Source organism: Pleurodeles waltl, chromosome 12 (assembly GCF_031143425.1).
Source record: "Pleurodeles waltl isolate 20211129_DDA chromosome 12, aPleWal1.hap1.20221129, whole genome shotgun sequence".
Lineage (NCBI taxonomy): Eukaryota > Metazoa > Chordata > Amphibia > Caudata > Salamandridae > Pleurodeles > Pleurodeles waltl.
The window spans coordinates 44,823,695-44,843,772 of NC_090451.1; positions in this window are offsets into that span (position 1 = coordinate 44,823,695).

The window sequence follows — 20,078 nt, forward strand, 5'->3', positions numbered from 1 at the left end:
TAAAAACCAAATATTGCTATATTGTACTGTTAAACAGGCAGTCACAATTGCAGTTACCTTGCAGGCAATAGGGTAATGATTCGAATGGTGGAGCAGGTGCAGTGGCATCAGAGCCCAAAGCTGTCATAACTCCATAACGGCACCGAATACTGCAATATTTTACTACTAAACAGGCAGTCATAAGTGCAGTTATCTTGCAGGCACTAGGGTCATGATTTGAATGGTGCAGTGACACCAGGCTCAAAAGTTGTCAGAACTCATCTAAACACCAAATATTGCTATATTTTACTACTAAACAGGTAGTCACAAGCCCAGTTACCTTGAAGGCACTGGGGGGGGGGTCAAGATTTGAATGGTGCAGCAGGTTCAGTGGCACCATGCCTTTAAGGTCTAGGAACCCCACTAAACACAAATTATTACTACATTTTACTTCTAAACAGTCACAAGTGCAGTTATCTTGCAGGCATTAGGCTCATGATTTGAATGGTGCAGCAGGTACAATGGCTCCTGGCCAAAAGTTGCCATAGCTCCACTAAACATTGCTATATAGTTAGTAAGATAGAATGCAAAATTAAAAAAATAAAGGCAAAACCTAATGGTTTTCCTGATGCTTATCTTTCTTCCACCTTGGTTGGAATAACCTACCTCTGAACTTGCGTCAGATACAGGATGAAGCATTCTTAAAGAAAAAACTCAAGACCAGGCTTCTCTTACAGTAGTTTTCTTAGTCCCAGATTTCTCAGACTATACAGTGGAGCTCCGGGAAACTCTTGAGTAGCCTCATGCTTTATAAATCTTTTCACAGAAACATATTGAGAGGCCAAGTACAATGAAGAGTGCACGATGACATAACTCAACTATGGTAGGGTCATGTCTGACTTAACTGAATTGAAGGGGGCTTCAGATAAGGTTTTTTCTGCTTTAAGAACAATGATTTTGGCACCAGTACTGTCCCGTTTGGAAAATAGTAGTGTTTTGTACCTGTGCATAGATAAGGCATTAACGCGTTGTCTGCAAATGGTACAGAACGTGGCTGCCAGATTACTTTTTCACTTGCAAAACTTTGCTTCTGTTCCTCATTTGTTTTATGAGGTGCATTGGCTTCCAATTTCTAAACGCATCCCTTTTGAAGCCTTATTCTACATGTTTAAAGCGGACCTTGGCCCCCACTACATTACAAATTGGTGGCTTCATACCATTCCTCTCGGCCCCTGCAACCCTCTTCTCAATCCCTTTTCACCGTACACAGTTTCCATTGTACCTGCATGAAAGGGCGCGATTACTCATATCTGGGCCAAAAATTATGGAATTCTCTCCCTGAGCACCTGAGAGTTTGCACTTCACTGCTTGATTTTCATAAAGGCCTGAAGACATGCCTTTTTAAGCTGTAATTTCCTTCTACCCCTGCTATTCTGTTGCGCCTGGAAACCTTGAGGTAGTGGTGCTATATAAATCTTTAATAATAATAATAATGATAAAATAATAATAATAAGGCTTGCATCACACCAGATGAGGTAACAGCTACCAAACCTACCAACAAGGATTAACCATGCTAAATGGTCTGGCATCAAAATGTAAGTTCCTCTTCATTCACTAACGACCTTAAGCATTCAGTAAACCATCACACCTGCATTGTCACTTATCTGTGGACTAATGCATCCATTTATCCACCCACTGACTCATTCTTGCATTCACCCAATTACACAGACGGATGCCATCTGGCTGTGTTTGATACCATCCTGGCTGGTATATTTCGGTACATATCTGTAAAAGTATTGGCAAAAGCAGTGTAATCATGTAGGTTTCCCTACTCAAACATGAACCAAAACAGAAATCAAATAAAGTATTTGAGAGTTGTCCAAATTGTATCAAAAATATTATTGGAGCAAATGGGGGATAATTGCCATGTTACAAAAGAATCTGGACAATTTTATGCACATCCTTTTACACCTACAGTTCTTAGTTGTTCCATAATTACACAACAATTTGCCAGTAGCTTTTTATTTAAAAACAAAAGTGTGAACCCAACCCGCAACAAAACCCACAAATACTCAACAAATAAATGCACAATAAAAGTATTTATAAAACAAACACCTGCTGTCCCCTCAACAAAAGGGAGCGGCACATAACATTGCAATGACAAATACAATTAAAATACATTTAAACAATTAAACATAGTAGTGGGTAGCAATAGTATTGTGCATCATGCATTAGTAATTGAAAGTTCCATCATGGCTACCACACTCTGAACGAACATGTTGGCCATCTTGGAATGGTAAAACAATGATACACTACAGTATAATTCCATAATAGTCACCTGATTTAGAGACCGTGATCACGTGGGATGCAACATTCTGCAAATGAAATAAGCAGCAGCATATTAATAAACTGGAGGAGGATGGTAGTAATATGGGCAATCCAATGCGTGAGAAGGAATGGAAAGAGCTTATAAATGACCTGTGTGTGGATTCAGGCCAGCAGGGAATGCTATTGCCTCTGTTGTCACACTAGGTCAAGATGAAACTGTAGGATAATTGTTTTTATTGCTTTGGATTTAGACATGGATGGAGACATCATATTTCAACTTCTGGCCATGGTTGTCTTTCTAAGCTTAAATTAGAAACATTCTCTCACTTGTTTCTGTATTTGTCCTGCCCTCTCCCTTTCTAGAAAGCATGTCCTAAAGGAGTTATTTAATGAGTTATGCAACTTAATTTGCTGGAAGTGGCAGCAACCCAAGGATAATTGCATATTTTGTTAGATTCAGGGATTTTACCTGTGTGCATCATAGGAAACTCCAGTTGAAATGAAGCTGTATTATTGAGGAGGTCATCAGACAATTGAATTGGACAGTTAATGTGGTAATACTTTATTTTTAGGAACATCCTCTTGTATTATGTGGGTTCCAGGCTCACCATGCCACTGGATCCAAGCTATCCTGGGTTGCTTGTGTTCCGGTTCAGGGAGGACCAGGCCTGGCAGTTTTGGCTGGACCGTTCCCACGAAGAACAGAGTAAAAACTGATTTTCATATGGCCCGGCATGGTGCGCAAAAAACAATGCTTTGGGATGCGGTCCGAGCGACTGATGGTGTCTGAGATTAACTGAAGCATTCCAATCATCACCTTGTTTTTGCATCTCAGAATCCCAGCAAGGCAGACTTAGCCTTTCATGTTTTTGAGGGCAGTAAACCGAGTATAACTATATTGTGTAATGGCACTTGTGATTCACAGTGCTAACAAACAAAAGAGGTGTTGTGTGAAGTGCTATCATCAGCTCTCATGCATGTGCAAGCCTCCTTTCTGGTTAGGGCCTCAACCTTGACCCAGCTAAAACTTACCTGTCCGGTGCTTGTCCACCTTTGGGAGCATGTGGGACTCGGGGAGGAGGTGGGAAAGAAGCCCTTAAATGTTTGTGTAGTTTTTGCTGAGGTTGCGAATCATACTTTTTTCACTTTTCCTTGCTCAATAGTTGGACTTGTACAACAGTAGGCAGTATTCTTGCTTTAAAAAAAAAAAAAAAAAAAAAAAAGGTGCATGGCTACTGCTAGCAGACTCCCATTCCTGTCAGTTTTGCATCATATCACATCTCTGCCTTATGCACATTTCTATGTGGATTTCTGGCCCTTCTCAGAATGCTCCCTTTTTTGGTGTACACACACCTCACTGCCCCAGAGTGGAGGTTCACACTGTCTAGCTGCCTATATCTTTGGTCTTCCTGGACTACCTGTGAGACTGTCCATCCAGGTAGATCGCGGTCTCGATTATAACATAAATCATGAAACTCGACACTGAACCAGAGAAATTAACTAGAATTGCCAGCCTATCTCAGTTATGTTCTGTGCAACTCTTTTTCACACCTCCTGCGTTGCGTTGCTGGTTGCTGTGCTGCAGAATACGGAAAGAGCCACTCTCTGGTCTCCCATCCACTACATCGAAGCCCTTCCGACTTAAAAACACAACAGTTAACAACGCACACTCCTCCACAGTGCAGCATGCTACTTACACGAAAAAGTGAGTTGAGGGGTCACACAAATGAGCATAATGCATTGTATAAATACTGCAATACAGTTGGACCTTATTATCTTTACCATAAACCCACCCTTAGCCTTACCCTAATCCCTATCCTAGGAGTTTTATCTTAGTGCAACTCATTCCAGTTAAAAAAATGGTTACTACAGGGCCATGGTGTTGAAGGAAAGGTAAATAATGATATGGAGAGGACAAGTCATGGTATGAACCCACCAGGTTGGTTTCCAGGCACATGGGAAGCGTTGTTGGAGGGGAAGGGGGTGGCAAATGCACCAACACCTGACAAGAAGCCCTTGTCTGGAGTTTCTTGAGCTACAGCCCATTACAAAGTTGGCATTTGGTAAAGCCATGGTATAAGTTAAGTGCACTTGTGTGGTCCCAAACCACGTTAACGAAAGGGGTGCCTTCTATACTTCTGGGGTTCCCAATTGCAAGAGCCACAATGGTCTGTTGAAATTTAACTTGATTGCTTTTTGTGTTGTTTTAGGGGAAAGATATATTCAAGAATGACCAATCCGGTTGAAATAGAACTGCGTAAAGTCTGGGGATGGATTAAATTGAAAGTGGCCTGCTAGATACTGTTATGGGCCTGTGTGGGGGCATTTAGTGAATCTTCTGGGATCCTTGACTGTCATTTGTTTGGCCTTAGGTGACTCTGCCTGCTGATATCATTCCTTGTATCTGCAGGTGTGGAAAGTTTAAATTAATTTATGGATGGTTATTAGGTGTACCATAGAGTTGGAGAGTGCTGGACTGACTGTAGAGCTTGGATCCAATTGTATGTGCATGAAGGTGTCGTGGTTGTCTCTTATTGGTGAAGATTGTGGAAAATACGATCTAGATGTACCATTAAAGAGCAACCACTTAGCCAAAAAGATGGCTTTGCGCCACTGGTGCCACGATTTGAGTCTAACATGTAGTGGTGTGTTAAGACTAAGTTAGCATAGCTTGATATGAAAAGTTTAGCAGACTACATGGCTTGCAGCCTTGTGTGCATGATGGCGTGTGTGGGTGTCTTGAATGTGTACTGTTGGTGAAGGAAGCAAGTGAGTGGTTAAGCACACTAACTAAATGGTCTGCGTGCCTGATGTGCACTTGATGTCTACAGAGTACTGTTAATGCGACTGATTTGTCGGTTGGCGAATACTGGGGCGAGGGTAGTCCTGTGGGAAAGAAGCACAAAGAGAAGGAAACAGAAACCTCACAACAGATTAAAAAAAATGGTCATTTTGTTAGGTTCAGGACATTACTGGCAGTACGTACTGTTCTGTAAATGTCCTATTGATTGATTGCGCTGCTTCTGGCACAAATGTATGTGCAGTGGAGAAAACAAGCATGTGGGATAAAGCTTGCCAGGCACAAGTGCCCAACACCTTTGCTCTCCTGAAATGCAATAATGAAGACAACTAACAAAAAAAACCAAAAAAAAAAACCACAACTGTGGATAAGACCAAATTAAGGCCTCTTTGTCCGGAGCAGTGAGTGCATTATTGCTCAAATATGCGTTTTAGACCCTGCTCCCCCTCCCCCCCACCCCAAACCTCCCCCAAGGAGTTTGCCTCAGATGCAAGGAAGTCGGTACACAATGGCCAAATATATTATACTCCAGAAATTGTTTTTTGAACATCTTTATTTAGAGCCGAACAGTCTCTCGAGTCTCCCCAGGATCGTAAACATAAAACAAACTTTGCACTTGTATAGCGCACTAGTCACCCGTTAGGGTCTCAAGGCGCTGTACGCATACCGCTGTGGAACCCCCTCCTGGCTTTTCTCTGTGGGGCACCCACTCCTGGGCAACCCCAGGGTGAAGCCAGGCATCCAAGCGCTGTCAGGGCCGTTGTGGAGATTAAGCAAGCAATTGCCCAGAGTTACAGAGTGGGACCCATTAATTAGATTAGGAACCGAGGCGAGAATTATCTGGTCCAAGGGAATTGAGCCCAAGACCGACCAAGGCGGGAATTGAACCCTGGTCCCGGGCCAGATCTCTGCATCAGAGTCTGCCGCTCTAACCATTGTGCCACAGACGTGAAGTTTGCAACCTGGTAATTTTTAATCCTTTTTCTGGATGTATTTGTGCCTAGACAGTGGGATCTTCAACACAGAAGCACCAGGTGTCCTTTGGCACACTGTTCCCAGTATTGCACTGAATGGAGGCCAAGAGTAGGTTACTACCGTAACTCGTGAAACACTATTTGGCTGTGTAGCACACACTATTGCCCCCGGTCAACCTTCACTAAACTTTAACCGAACTTTTTAATTCAATTTCCATTTTTTTTTTTTTTAGAGAGATCCCAATCCCTTATAAGAAAAAAATGGTTAAAATGAGGTAGACACAAAATGTGATGGTATCGCGAGGCGTTGCAATGGGCAACAGTGTTAAAAAGTCAGTCAAAGTATTCCCAGTCCAACTTCCACACCTATCAATGGCCAAGAAACAAAGAACGTTTTTCTTTGGAGCTTGGGCAACACTCGCCCTCTCAAGGGTTAATCAAGAGATTGGATACTTTTCTTGTCCTAGAGCACAAAGGTACATGCCACAAATCTTAAATAGAAACAGCACAATGCGGTTATTAGCTTTAATCTCTCCAGTATGAGCATCATTGACCCCAGACAGTTATGAACATCAATGAACCCCAGACAGTAATGAGCATCAATGGTCCCAGACAGTATTGAGCATCAATGACTCCTCCCAGACATTAATGAGCATCAATGACCCCCATGATATTAATGCGCATCAGTGGCCCCCAGACATTAATGCGCACCAGTGGCCCCCAGACATTAATGCGCACCAGTGGCCCCCAGACATTAATGTGCACCAGTGGCCCCCAGACATTAATGCGCACCAGTGGCCCCCAGACATTAATGACCATCAAGCGCCCAGTCAGTAATGAGCTTCAATGGCCCCAGACAGTGGTGAGCTTCAATTACCCCCCAGACAGTAGTGAGCATCAATGGCCCCAGACAGTGGTGAGCATCAATGGCACCAGGCAGTAAGGAGAAACAATCTGCGGTAGGCAGCAGCAAGCCTCAGTGAGCCCAGGCATTAACAAGCATGAATTTGCCCCATGCCGTAATCAACTTCAAGGCTGGGAAGGTTTTCTAGAAAATAAACCATGTAAGCATGACCTACCATACACACTAAACAATATTTAGCGAAAATGTTGTTCATCACAGAGAACTGTGGGGTCAGGGTCACGCCAATGACCCCACCTGGACTGGGGGTATTTAATGAGGGGATTGCTTGTGGGAGGAATGTTAGACATGGTCCAATAACACCCATGAGCAACCCTGGGGAAACAAGATTGTGGGAGGAGCCAAGCAGTGGTATATTGAGTGCCACCTACCCTACTGCAGGAAAAATGTGCATCTTGCCCCATGATGTCACTGAAAAGACAGCAATAAATGGAGTTCAGTGAGACTAATCCCTACTTGGCACCTGTACTTGCTGGACCCCGGAAATCATGTCAATCCTATCAGACACCTGAGAAGAACACGAACGATCATGTGCAAGACCCTGGCCCTTTGGCAAGGGCTGCACAGGATTTACCCCCAACCTCTTTCGCTTTGACTAACCGATGTTCAGGGCCTTCAATGCAACCTTTAATGTCATACGACAGTACCTAGATCTCTCACCTGGCTTCGCGCCAAAAAAGCACTAGCTGCTTCCCTGCCTGTAGGGTCAATAGTTTATATCTACTTTGATTCTGTTTGTTGTTTCATTTTATATCAGGATCCTCAAGATTAACTCTGTTTACCATCACTAAATGCACTGAGGCAATTATGTGAGTAAACTTGCTTTTGCTAATGCGCATGCATTAGACTGAGGACTGAAGCCAATGCTTCTCATCACTGAAAAATAGCTTGTTTATACAGCACTCTAAAAAACACCAATAAATATGGTTTAAAGCGGCTGCGTAGGATATTTAAGCCACTCTCATTCTGCATAAGGCCAATAGTGTGGTGGTGGGGGCGAAGGCGTGTCCGGCCAGCAAGAGATTGTGGCTCTTGCCACAATGGTTTAGAATGCTACCCAGAGCCATTGCCAGAAGTTGACTCTTATCAAGCATTCCTTCCATCAGCTTTCGCGTGTTCCATTGCGGCACCTGCTCTCCTGCAGTCCTTATAATTTTATCTTCCTGCAGAAAATATGAGGATTTCTGTTTAAAAAGGGGTTTTCCGCAATGTGAAAAAGAAAACTCCTTATACCATACCCGGAGTTTAATCTTGCCTTCTACAATCCAATAGGATTGGCCTACCAAGGATATGAAGCACTGCCCCAATCTCAATGGGCTACTTTCACGCCAGTCGGTGAGAATCTCAGAACTGAAAAAGGAGCTCAATATGCATTATACACATGCTCTAACATATGTGCCATTTTTGAATGATGTAACCACCTGAGAATTAGCAACTAACTTCTATTTTTCTCGTCCTTTGGCCTGTGGATGGCTTGATGTTTGTAGTCAAATGTCAGATGAACAAGGTGGGTGCCCTCTAAAGTCTTTGCATAATATTGCATCCAGTCACGTTCAGCTTTGTTTGGGGAATAGAAAAATGCAGGCAATCAAGTCCTCTTTTCCTTACTTTTGCAATTGTCCTACTATTCCAAAGCCGACCATTGTACCTATAGCTCGCATATGTATATGGGGTTGCTAAATTTTTGTCATCTTCTTAAAAAAACAGAAAAACTGTAGACGGGTCCCGGAGGGCCCGTCTTACTCACCTCGCATCCGCCATCTTTCGGCCGGGTTTTCGGAAACGGCGCGGCGTTCCCCTGGCAACGGGGAGACGCCGCGTCGACATAGCATCGACGACTTCCGGCTTCGGGCACTAAAAGGGGAGGCGGACCCGGAACAAGAGAGCAGCGGAACGCAAAGAGAGAGAAGAGCGGAGAGCGACGAGAGTACGGGCTGAGGTGGAGACGAGTGGAGAAGAAATCCCGACCGGAGAGGGAGGAAACCCCGACGAGCGCGAGCTGGGAACAGAAGGAGCTCTGGAGAAACGAGAGAGCCGCCACGACCCAGGAGGGTCGTGGCTTGACAAGGTACGGTCCCTTCTAGGGATGGGAGGGCCACGGGGAAAGTCGGTAAAGGGGAAAGGCACCAGGGAAGTAGGAGGAGGGACGGGGAGGGTGAACAAGGACCAAGGGGAGGGGCGAGAAGGGAAGTAGGCACAGTTTGGAACCCCACAACCCTGAAAGAGCCCAACCCCGATCACCCCTTCACGAACTTACCCGCATGTTGCCTTAAATCCTCACGAGCACCGTACCCCACCCAGGACCCCAGAAATACTCACCGCTTCTTTATTTGTTTCTTTTATTTTGGTGACTGGGATCCGAGAGGAAGACGTCCATCCTCCAGAAGACCAAAAAGGCGACGTGGGAACCAGGGAAAGCCTAGGAGAAACAAAGGACCCTAAGGGAACCCGGAACCCCAGAGACTCAGACCCTTAACGCTATCGTTAAAGAAATAACCTGTGACTAAACAGAGAATAAATTAACACAGTAAAATACTCCATTGCTTTGACTCTGATTGATCCGCTCGTAACACAGCCCATCACAGTGGTGTCAGAAGTGGGATACTTCTCAGGTGGGCTTACGAGCGTTTCATCATGAGTGAGACCCCGTCCCTAGAGGACATAATTAAGCAACTTGCAGAAGGACAGAGACATCTGCAGTTGGTGTGGGAAGCACACCAACGAGAAGCCAAGGAGGATCGGGAGGCCTTACAGTCGGCTTTAAAAAGTCAGGCTACAATAATAGCCAATAATCAGTTAGTACATGAGACTGCATTACAAAAGCTAACCACTACAATCGCGGCCAGTAAGGTACACCCAAACGTACCCAGTTCGGTCCTCCAAAAATACCAGGAAGGAGAAGACCCAGATTCATTTTTCACGAATTTTGAGAGGGTAGCCTCATCTGCTCAATGGCCAGAGGACCGCTGGGGGCAGTATGTGGCCCCCTTGCTCACGGGATTTCTACAGTCTGCCTACCAATCCGCCAATCCTGATGGTACGACCTCCTATCAGGAGATAAAAAAAAGTATCCTGGGGAGGGTTGGGCATGATACAGAATATTACCGTTTACGATTCAGAAAAATAAAATGGAGTGCGAACGAGGACCCTCGCTCCTTCTATTTTAAGGTGAAAGACCTAGCTCAAAAGTGGTTGGGACCCATAGGGACAACTCGGGAGGATGTCATTAAGACAATTACCTTAGAACAGTATTTGGATTCACTACCTCTTAATACTAAGAACTGGATCCGACAACATCCAAACATGAACACTGAGGTGGCTATTGATTTGGCTTGTGCTTTCCATCGGTCCACGGAAAGTAAACCCGTAACCCTGAGGCCTTTCCAAAAAAAAACCATTCCTCCCCTAAAACTAACTCCCAGATATGTTCCTGAGGAAACACGGTTCCCCACACCCGTAGAACACCACCCTATGCAGTCCCCGCAATGTTTCCACTGTGGTGAATGGGGCCATATTGCCAGGATATGTCCCAGGAAATCCGAAGGACCAGAGCCTATGGAAGTCGGAGTCACCCGGCGTAGAGTTCTGTGTACAGGAAAAGGGAATGAGAAATTTAGATACCTGGTCACCATAAATGGACAGGTCATTTCGGCTCTAATTGACTCAGGATGTGGACAATCGGTCATCAGGAAGGATATAATCCCTTTGGGTTCTTCGGTCACCAATCGCTGGGTGTCCATATGTTGTATACATGGAGACAAAGGAACTTATCCCCTCACCACGGTCAAGATAGAATGGGGCCCCTTCCGGGATATACTTACGATAGGGGTTATGGAGCAATTAATCGAGGACTGTATCATCGGGACCGATTATAGTCGGTTCTATGACCTATTGGACCAAGTTCGTAGGCCCGCTGGGACTCCCGAGTGGTGGACCGAAGCCCCTTTTTCCAATGTTCCCCTAGAAGTACCTCCATACCGAAAGAAACTCACGCGAAACGAGAAAAGACGGGGGAAAAGACAATATAAGGAAAACCGAAAGACTAAGGAGGTCCCTAAATTAATAGCAGAGATTAGTAGCAGGCCCGTCTCCTTTCCAAGGAGCCAGAGAGAGGACCCTACCCTTGTCCATGCTTGGAATTCGGCCAGAACAGAGATAACTAATGAGGTGGGTCCCTATTTTCTTATAAAAAAACACCTCCTATACCGGATAACTAGAATGGGAAAAGGGGAAACCAAGCAACAATTAGTTGTTCCAGGCCCATTTAGAGATCACGTACTGTTTTTAGCTCACAATCAACCGGGGGGAGGTCATTTTGGTCGAGAGAAAACGGAAGAATACCTGATGAGGAAATTTTATTGGCCAGGAATATATGCTCAGATACGCAGATACTGTTCCCAATGTGCTAGATGCCAATTAACTGAGCCAGGAATGCCCAGGAAAGCGCCATTATACCCCTTACCCATTATTGATATCCCTTTTAAACGGGTGGGCATGGACTTGGTGGGACCCCTCCTTCCCTCTTCTAAAGGTCATACCTACATATTAGTCATAGTGGACTATGCAACTAGATACCCAGAAGCCATACCCCTCGCCAGCATGACTACCAAAACAATAGCCCAAGCCATGATAACGGTATTTTCCCGCATAGGTTTCCCCCAGGAAATACTGACCGATCAAGGCACGCCCTTTATGTCAAAACTCATGAAGCAGATATGCCAGTTGTTAGGGATTACCCAGCTAAGAACCTCGGTCTATCACCCCCAGACAGATGGACTGGAAGAACGATATAATCGCACAATAAAGACACTGTTGAGAAAAACAGTAGATGAATCCGGTCGCAACTGGGATCAGAAACTTCCTTTGGTTCTATATGCGATACGGACTCACGAACAGTCCTCTACGGGGCATAGCCCCTTTGAATTGGTTTTCGGAAGGCAACCTCGCAGCCTTCTGGATATGGCTGCAGAGACATGGGAGGAAGAACAAGAGGAAGGGAAACCCTTGATGGATTATGTTCATCAACTCAGAGGGCAGTTGCAAACCCTCTGGGAAGACGTTCATAGTCACCTAGTCACGGCTCAAGAACAGCAAAAGTCCTACTATGATAAGGGAAGCAAAGTTCGTTCTTTCCTCCCTAATGAACAGGTCCTTATTATGCGACCTACATCTGACCATAAACTGATCGCCAAATGGCAAGGACCCTATAGGGTTATTAGACCAGTCTCCCCTGTCACTTATCTATTAGAGATAAGCACCCACCCAAAGAAAACACAAATCTACCACATAAATCTGTTAAAACAATGGAAATCGGTAGAAGAGACTACCGACCAAACGGGTATTGGGTGTCTGGTCTCCTATCCCCAAGAACGGGAACTAGAGTTATACCCTGTAAGAAAAATCCCTCCGGAAGAAAACCCCAATATTAATAGAGAGCTAACTGACACTAAGAAAACCCAACTAGACACCCTAATCAAGCAACATCCCCAATTTTTCTCCAAAACACCGGGAAGAACCCCATTAACATACCATCACATTAACACCCCCCCGGGACAAGTAATTCGTCTTCGTCCATATCGCATTCCCGAAGCCCGGAAGCCTATCATCGAAGCCGAAATCGAAGCAATGTTAGCCTTAGGGGTCATTGAACCCTCTAATAGTCCTTGGAATTCCCCCGTAGTGCTGGTTCCTAAACCAGACGGATCGATAAGATTCTGCATTGATTTTCGTAAACTTAATGAGATTTCCCTTTTTGACACATACCCCATTCCCAGGGTGGATGACATCCTAGAGAAATTAGGAAAGGCTCGTTATTTATCCACCCTGGACTTAACCAAAGGTTATTGGCAGATACCCCTCCACCCCGAGGCCAAGGAAAAGACAGCCTTTTCATCCCCTTCCGGCCTTTACCAATTTACGGTTTTACCTTTTGGTCTTCACGGCGCTCCCGCGACTTTCCAGCGTCTGATGGATCGAATCTTAAAACCATTCCAAAATTTCTCAGCTGCCTACCTAGATGACATAGTCATTTTTAGCGAAACCTGGCAAGAACACTTAGCCCACCTAGATGCAATCTTTTCCGCCTTAACGGAAGCCGGTTTAACTGCCAACCCTAAGAAGTGTTTACTGGGAAACACTGAAATCTCCTATTTAGGGTACCGTATAGGAAATGGCACCCTACAACCGCAACAAAACAAGGTTGAGGCTATATTGCAAACGTCTGAACCTAAAACAAAGAAAGACCTACGGTCGTTCCTGGGTTTAGTAGGATACTACCGCCGGTTTATCCCCAATTATTCCACCATAGCTGCCCCTCTGACAGACCTACTGACCAAACTAAACCCTACTAGATTAGCTCCGTTTACAGACTTCCAACAGAATAGCTTTGATCTCTTGAAGCAGTCTCTTGTCACGGACCCAATACTAAAATGCCCAGATTTCTCAAACACTTTCCACCTATATACGGATGCATCAGACGTAGGTCTCGGAGCCGTGCTTACACAGCCCGATAAGGAAGGTTTTGACCACCCAGTGGTTTTTCTAAGTAGGAAATTATTTCCACGAGAGACCCATTACCCAACGATTGAAAAAGAATGTCTTGCCATTAAATGGGCCATAGACTCCTTACAGTATTATCTCTTAGGGAGGTCCTTCGTTTTGTTCACTGACCATGCCCCTCTCACCTGGCTTGCCGCTCACAAAGACTCTAACTCCAGAATCTTGAGATGCTTCTTAGAACTACAACCCTTTACGTTCCAGGTTCGACATATCCCTGGTTCCTTACAAGGTCCCGCCGACTACCTCTCCAGGTTCCCTCCGTCATCGGACCTCGAACAGCCCCGATCTAGGGTAGGGGATTGTAGACGGGTCCCGGAGGGCCCGTCTTACTCACCTCGCATCCGCCATCTTTCGGCCGGGTTTTCGGAAACGGCGCGGCGTTCCCCTGGCAACGGGGAGACGCCGCGTCGACATAGCATCGACGACTTCCGGCTTCGGGCACTAAAAGGGGAGGCGGACCCGGAACAAGAGAGAGCAGCGGAACGCAAAGAGAGAGAAGAGCGGAGAGCGACGAGAGTACGGGCTGAGGTGGAGACGAGCGGAGAAGAAATCCCGACCGGAGAGGGAGGAAACCCCGACGAGCGCGAGCTGGGAACGGAAGGAGCTCCGGAGAAACGAGAGAGCCGCCACGACCCAGGAGGGTCGTGGCTTGACAAGGTACGGTCCCTTCTAGGGACGGGAGGGCCACGGGGAAAGTCGGTAAAGGGGAAAGGCACCAGGGAAGTAGGAGGAGGGACGGGGAGGGTGAACAAGGACCAAGGGGAGGGGCGAGAAGGGAAGTAGGCACAGTTTGGAACCCCACAACCCTGAAAGAGCCCAACCCCGATCACCCCTTCACGAACTTACCCGCATGTTGCCTTAAATCCTCACGAGCACCGTACCCCACCCAGGACCCCAGAAATACTCACCGCTTCTTTATTTGTTTCTTTTATTTTGGTGACTGGGATCCGAGAGGAAGACGTCCATCCTCCAGAAGACCAAAAAGGCGACGTGGGAACCAGGGAAAGCCTAGGAGAAACAAAGGACCCTAAGGGAACCCGGAACCCCAGAGACTCAGACCCTTAACGCTATCGTTAAAGAAATAACCTGTGACTAAACAGAGAATAAATTAACACAGTAAAATACTCCATTGCTTTGACTCTGATTGATCCGCTCGTAACACAGCCCATCACAAAAACGTAATTGCGTTACACGTAATCTGGAAACGGTACAAAAAGAGGGCCACCTCCACAAGCCTTTCAAATCTGGTGGATTTTCATGGTCTTGTGTGAGTTTTTCGTGAGGTTAGTTTCCTTTGGAAAGTCTCAGTGAAATGACAAACAAAACATTTGTTGCTCCTTCCCTTGTAACTGCCCCTACTTGATCACTGTGCACAAAATGTGATAGTTTCAAAGTGCCTCCCCCACACTTTTCCAAACTTTGGTGTAGATCTGCTGGAAGGGGGTCATTAGCAATACAAAAAACTGGTTGCCCCCATAATCCATCTATCCACCTTTGTACAGTATTTGCAGTGCTTTTCTTCCAGTGCACGGAACATCAACTGTCATCCCAGTCAAATAAGAAACAGAAACCACACCAGAATCACATTTTTGTTTTGCATTGCTTTATTTACAATTTAAATTTTCAAAACATATTTCAAACGCAAGCTGTTCAAATGAACTTTAAAAGACTTTTACAAGCTAAAATCTAACAAATCCCAAATGTACAAAATAAAAAAATAAACCGGAGAACAAACATGGTTTTCGATCCTTCGGAATCTGGCTTATGTGCAAAAAAGTAGAACAGAACAAATATTTAAGCAAACAGTTCTGTACAATTCACAGTTCAGAAATGTTTTCCAGGAAAAAAAACTTGTTACATTCTGACAATGATCATAGCTACATTTCATTGCATTTAAGATATGAAAAAGAATCCATATGCTGTGTAAATTTAATTTGCGATCTCAATATTTTGAGAAGATCTGAAACCAGTTATCTAATTTGAGGGTAAATAAAATGAGATCTATTTGCTGAAAAACAGAATCCAACTTCGTAGGATTGCTGGTTTCCTAGACAATTTCCCGGCAGCCCATGCTACTGAAATCTTATGGGCTGGGGTAAAAGCAAGATAATGAAAATGTCACTTACCCAGTGTACATCTGTTCGTGGCATCAGTCGCTGTAGATTCGCATGTTTTGCATAGCTCGCCATCTGGTGTTGGGCTGGAGTGTTACAAGTTGTTTTTCTTCGAAGAAGTCTTTCGAGTCACGGGACCGAGTGACTCCTCCTTTTGTCTCCATTGCGCATGGGCGTCGACTCCATCTTCGATTGTTTTTCCCCGCAGAGGGTGAGGTAGGAGTTGAATTGTAGTAATAGTGCCCATGCAATGGAGTGACTAAGTATGTACCTATTTAAGGTTGAGGTGATACATATACAAATAGTTGAAGGTAACTTCCAAACTGCTACAGGCTCCCGGGGAGGCGGGTGGGCACATGCGAATCTACAGCGACTGATGCCACGAACAGATGTACACTGGGTAAGTGACATTTTCAGTTCGATGGCATCTGTCGCTGTAGATACGCATGTTTTGCATAGACTAGTAAGCAGTTATCTCCCCAAAAGCGGTGGCTCAGCCTGTAGGAGTGGAAGTAGTTTGAAATAATGTTCTTAATACGGCTTGACCTACTGTGGCTTGTTGTGCGGATAACACGTCTACACAGTAGTGCTTGGTGAATGTGTGAGGCGTAGACCATGTGGCTGCCTTACATATTTCTTGCATTGGGATGTTTCCTAGAAAGGCCATGGTAGCACCTTTCTTTCTGGTTGAGTGTGCCCTTGGTGTAATGGGCAGCTGTCGTTTAGCTTTAAGGTAGCAGATTTGGATGCATTTAACTATCCATCTGGCTATACCTTGTTTTGATATTGGGTTTCCTGCATGAGGTTTTTGAAATGCAATAAATAGTTGTTTAGTCTTTCTGATGTTCTTTGTTCTGTCAATGTAATACATTAATGCTCTTTTGACATCTAATGTATGTAGTGCCCTTTCAGCTACGGTATCTGGCTGTGGAAAGAACACTGGAAGTTCCACTGTTTGATTTAGATGGAACGGTGAAATAACCTTTGGCAAAAATTTAGGATTAGTCCTTAGGACGACCTTATTCTTGTGTAGTTGTATAAAAGGTTCTTGTATTGTAAACGCCTGAATCTCGCTTACTCTTCTTAGGGAAGTAATGGCGATGAGAAATGCAACCTTCCAGGTTAGGAACTGTATTTCGCAGGAGTGCATGGGTTCAAAAGGTGGACCCATAAGTCTAGTTAGGACAACATTTAGGTTCCATGAAGGAACAGGTGGTGTTCTTGGTGGTATAATTCTCCTAAGGCCCTCCATGAATGCTTTAATGACTGGTATCTTATATAGGGAAGTTGAATAGGTAGTCTGCAGGTATGCAGATATTGCTGCAAGGTGTATTTTAATGGAAGAGAAAGCCAGGTTAGATTTTTGTAAGTGAAGCAAGTAACCCACTACATGTTCTGGAGTTGTGTGTAATGGTTGTATTTGATTAATATGGCAGTAGCAAACAAACCTCTTCCATTTACTTGCATAGCAGTGCCTGGTGGATGGCCTTCTGGCTTGCTTTATGACTTCCATACATTCTTGGGTAAGTTGTAAGTGCCCGAATTCTAGGATTTCAGGAGCCAGATTGCTAGATTCAGCGATGCTGGATCTGGGTGTCTGATCTTTTGGTTGTGTTGTGTCAACAGATCTGGCCTGTTGGGCAATGTGATGTAGGGTACTACTGATAGGTCTAGCAGCGTTGTGTACCAGGGTTGCCTTGCCCAAGTTGGTGCTATTAATATGAGTTTGAGTTTGTTTTGACTGAGTTTGTTTACCAGGTAAGGAAGGAGAGGGAGAGGAGGAAAAGCGTAAGCAAATATCCCTGACCAGTTCATCCATAGGGCATTGCCTTGGGACTGTTTGTGTGGGTATCTGGATGCGAAGTTTTGGCATTTTGCATTCTCCTTCGTCGCAAACATGTGTATTTGAGGTGTTCCCCAGAGTTTGAAATAGGTGTTCAGAATTTGGGGGTGAATTTCCCATTCGTGGACCTGTGGGTGATCTCGAGAGAGATTGTCTGCGAGTTGATTTTGGATCCCTGGTATAAATTGTGCTATTAGGCGAATTTGGTTGTGAATTGCCCAACGCCAAATTTTTTGTGCTAGCAGGCTTAACTGCGTGGAGTGCGTCCCCCCTTGCTTGTTTAGATAATACATTGTTGTCATGTTGTCTGTCTTGACGAGAATGTATTTGTGAACTATTATTGGTTGGAAAGCTTTTAGTGCTTGAAAAACTGCTAGAAGTTCTAGGTGATTTATATGCAGTTTTGTTTGATGTACGTTCCATTGTCCTTGTATGCTGTGTTGATCGAGGTGTGCTCCCCACCCTGTCATGGAAGCATCTGTTGTTATTACGTATTGTGGCACTGGGTCTTGGAAAGGCCGCCCTTTGTTTAAATTTATGTTGTTCCACCACAGAAGCGAGAGGTAAGTTTGGTGGTCTATTAACACCAGATCTAGAAGATGACCCTGTGCTTGAGACCACTGTGATGCTAGGCACTGTTGTAAGGGCCTCATGTGCAGTCTTGCGTTTGGGACAATGGCTATGCATGAAGACATCATGCCTAGGAGTTGTAATATCATCTTTGCTTGTATCTTTTGTGTTGGATACATGCGTTGTATGATGGTGTTGAAATTTTGAATTCTTTGGGGACTTGGAGTGGCTACTCCTTTTGTTGTGTCTATTATGGCTCCTAGGTATTGTTGTACCTTGCACGGCAGAATGTTGGATTTCGTGAAGTTGGCGGTGAACCCTAGTTTGAAGAGGGTTTGTATGATCTGATTTGTGTGATTTGAGCACTCTATTAACGAATGGGCCTTGATTAGCCAGTCGTCTAGATATGGGAACACATGTATTTGCTGCCTTCTGCTGTGTGCAGCGACTACCGCTAGACATTTGGTAAAGACTCTTGGTGGGGTTGTTAATCCGAAAGGCAGTACCTTGAATTGGTAATGTATTCCTTTGAATACAAACCTTAGGTATTTCCTATGCGATGGGTGTATTGGTATATGGAAATACGCGTCCTTGAGGTCTAAAGTTGTCATGTAGTCGTGTAGTTTTAGCAATGGTAATACTTCTTGTAGTGTGACCATGTGAAAGTGGTCTGATTTGATGAATGTGTTCACTATTCTGAGGTCTAGGATTGGTCTCAGCGTTTTGTCCTTCTTTGGTATCAGAAAGTACAGTGAGTAAACTCCTGTGTTTATTTGTGTGTTTGGCACTAATTCGATTGCATTCTTTTGCAATAGTGCCTGCACTTCTATCTCCAGGAGATTGGAATGATGTTTTGTCAAATTTTGTGCTTTTGGTGGTATGTTTGGAGGGAATTGTAGAAATTCTATGCAATAACCATGTTGGATAATTGCTAGAACCCAAGTGTCTGTAGTGATTTCCTCCCATGCTTTGTAATAATGACTTATTCTTCCCCCCACTGGTGTTGTGTGGAGGGGGTGAGTGACATGTGAGTCACTGCTTAGTAGTAGGGGTTTTGGGGCTTTGAAATTTTCCTCTATTCCTAGGGAATTGCCCTCCTCTATATTGTCCCCGAAAACCTCCTCTGTACTGTCCCTGGTAACTGGACGGTGTTGCCTGTGAAGTGCTGGCTTGTGTGCTCTGACCCCGAAACCCCCCTCTAAAGGGTGTTTTGCGGAATGTGCTGTAATTCCCTCTGCTCTGCGGGGAGTAGAGTGCGCCCATGGCTTTAGCAGTGTCCGTGTCTTTTTTGAGTTTCTCAATCGCTGGTCCACTTCTGGACCGAACAGTTCTTTTTCGTTAAAAGGCATATTGAGAACTGCTTGCTGAATCTCTGGTTTAAATCCAGACGTTCGGAGCCATGCATGCCTTCTGATAGTTACAGATGTATTAATTGTCCGTGCAGCTGTATCTGCAGCGTCCATGGAGGAGCGGATTTGGTTGTTGGAAATGGTCTGTCCCTCCTCAACCACTTGTTTTGCCCTATTTTGTAGGTCCTTGGGCAGATGGTCAATGAGATGTTGCATGTCATCCCAATGGGCTCTGTCATAGCGCGCAAGTAGTGCCTGGGAGTTAGCGATGCGCCACTGGTTTGCAGCTTGTGCTGCGACTCTCTTACCAGCTGCATCGAACTTGCGGCTTTCTTTATCTGGGGGTGGTGCATCTCCAGATGTGTGGGAGTTGGCCCTTTTCCTAGCTGCTCCTACAACGACAGAGTCTGGTGGCAGCTGTGTAGTGATGAAAGCCGGGTCTGTAGGAGGCGCCTTATACTTTTTTTCCACTCTTGGTTTGATTGCCCTACTTTTGACCGGCTCCTTAAAGATTTCTTTTGCGTGCCGGAGCATACCAGGGAGCATAGGCAGACTTTGGTAGGAGCTGTGGGTGGAGGAGAGTGTGTTGAATAAAAAGTCATCCTCGACCTGTTCTGAGTGGAGGCTTACATTGTGAAATT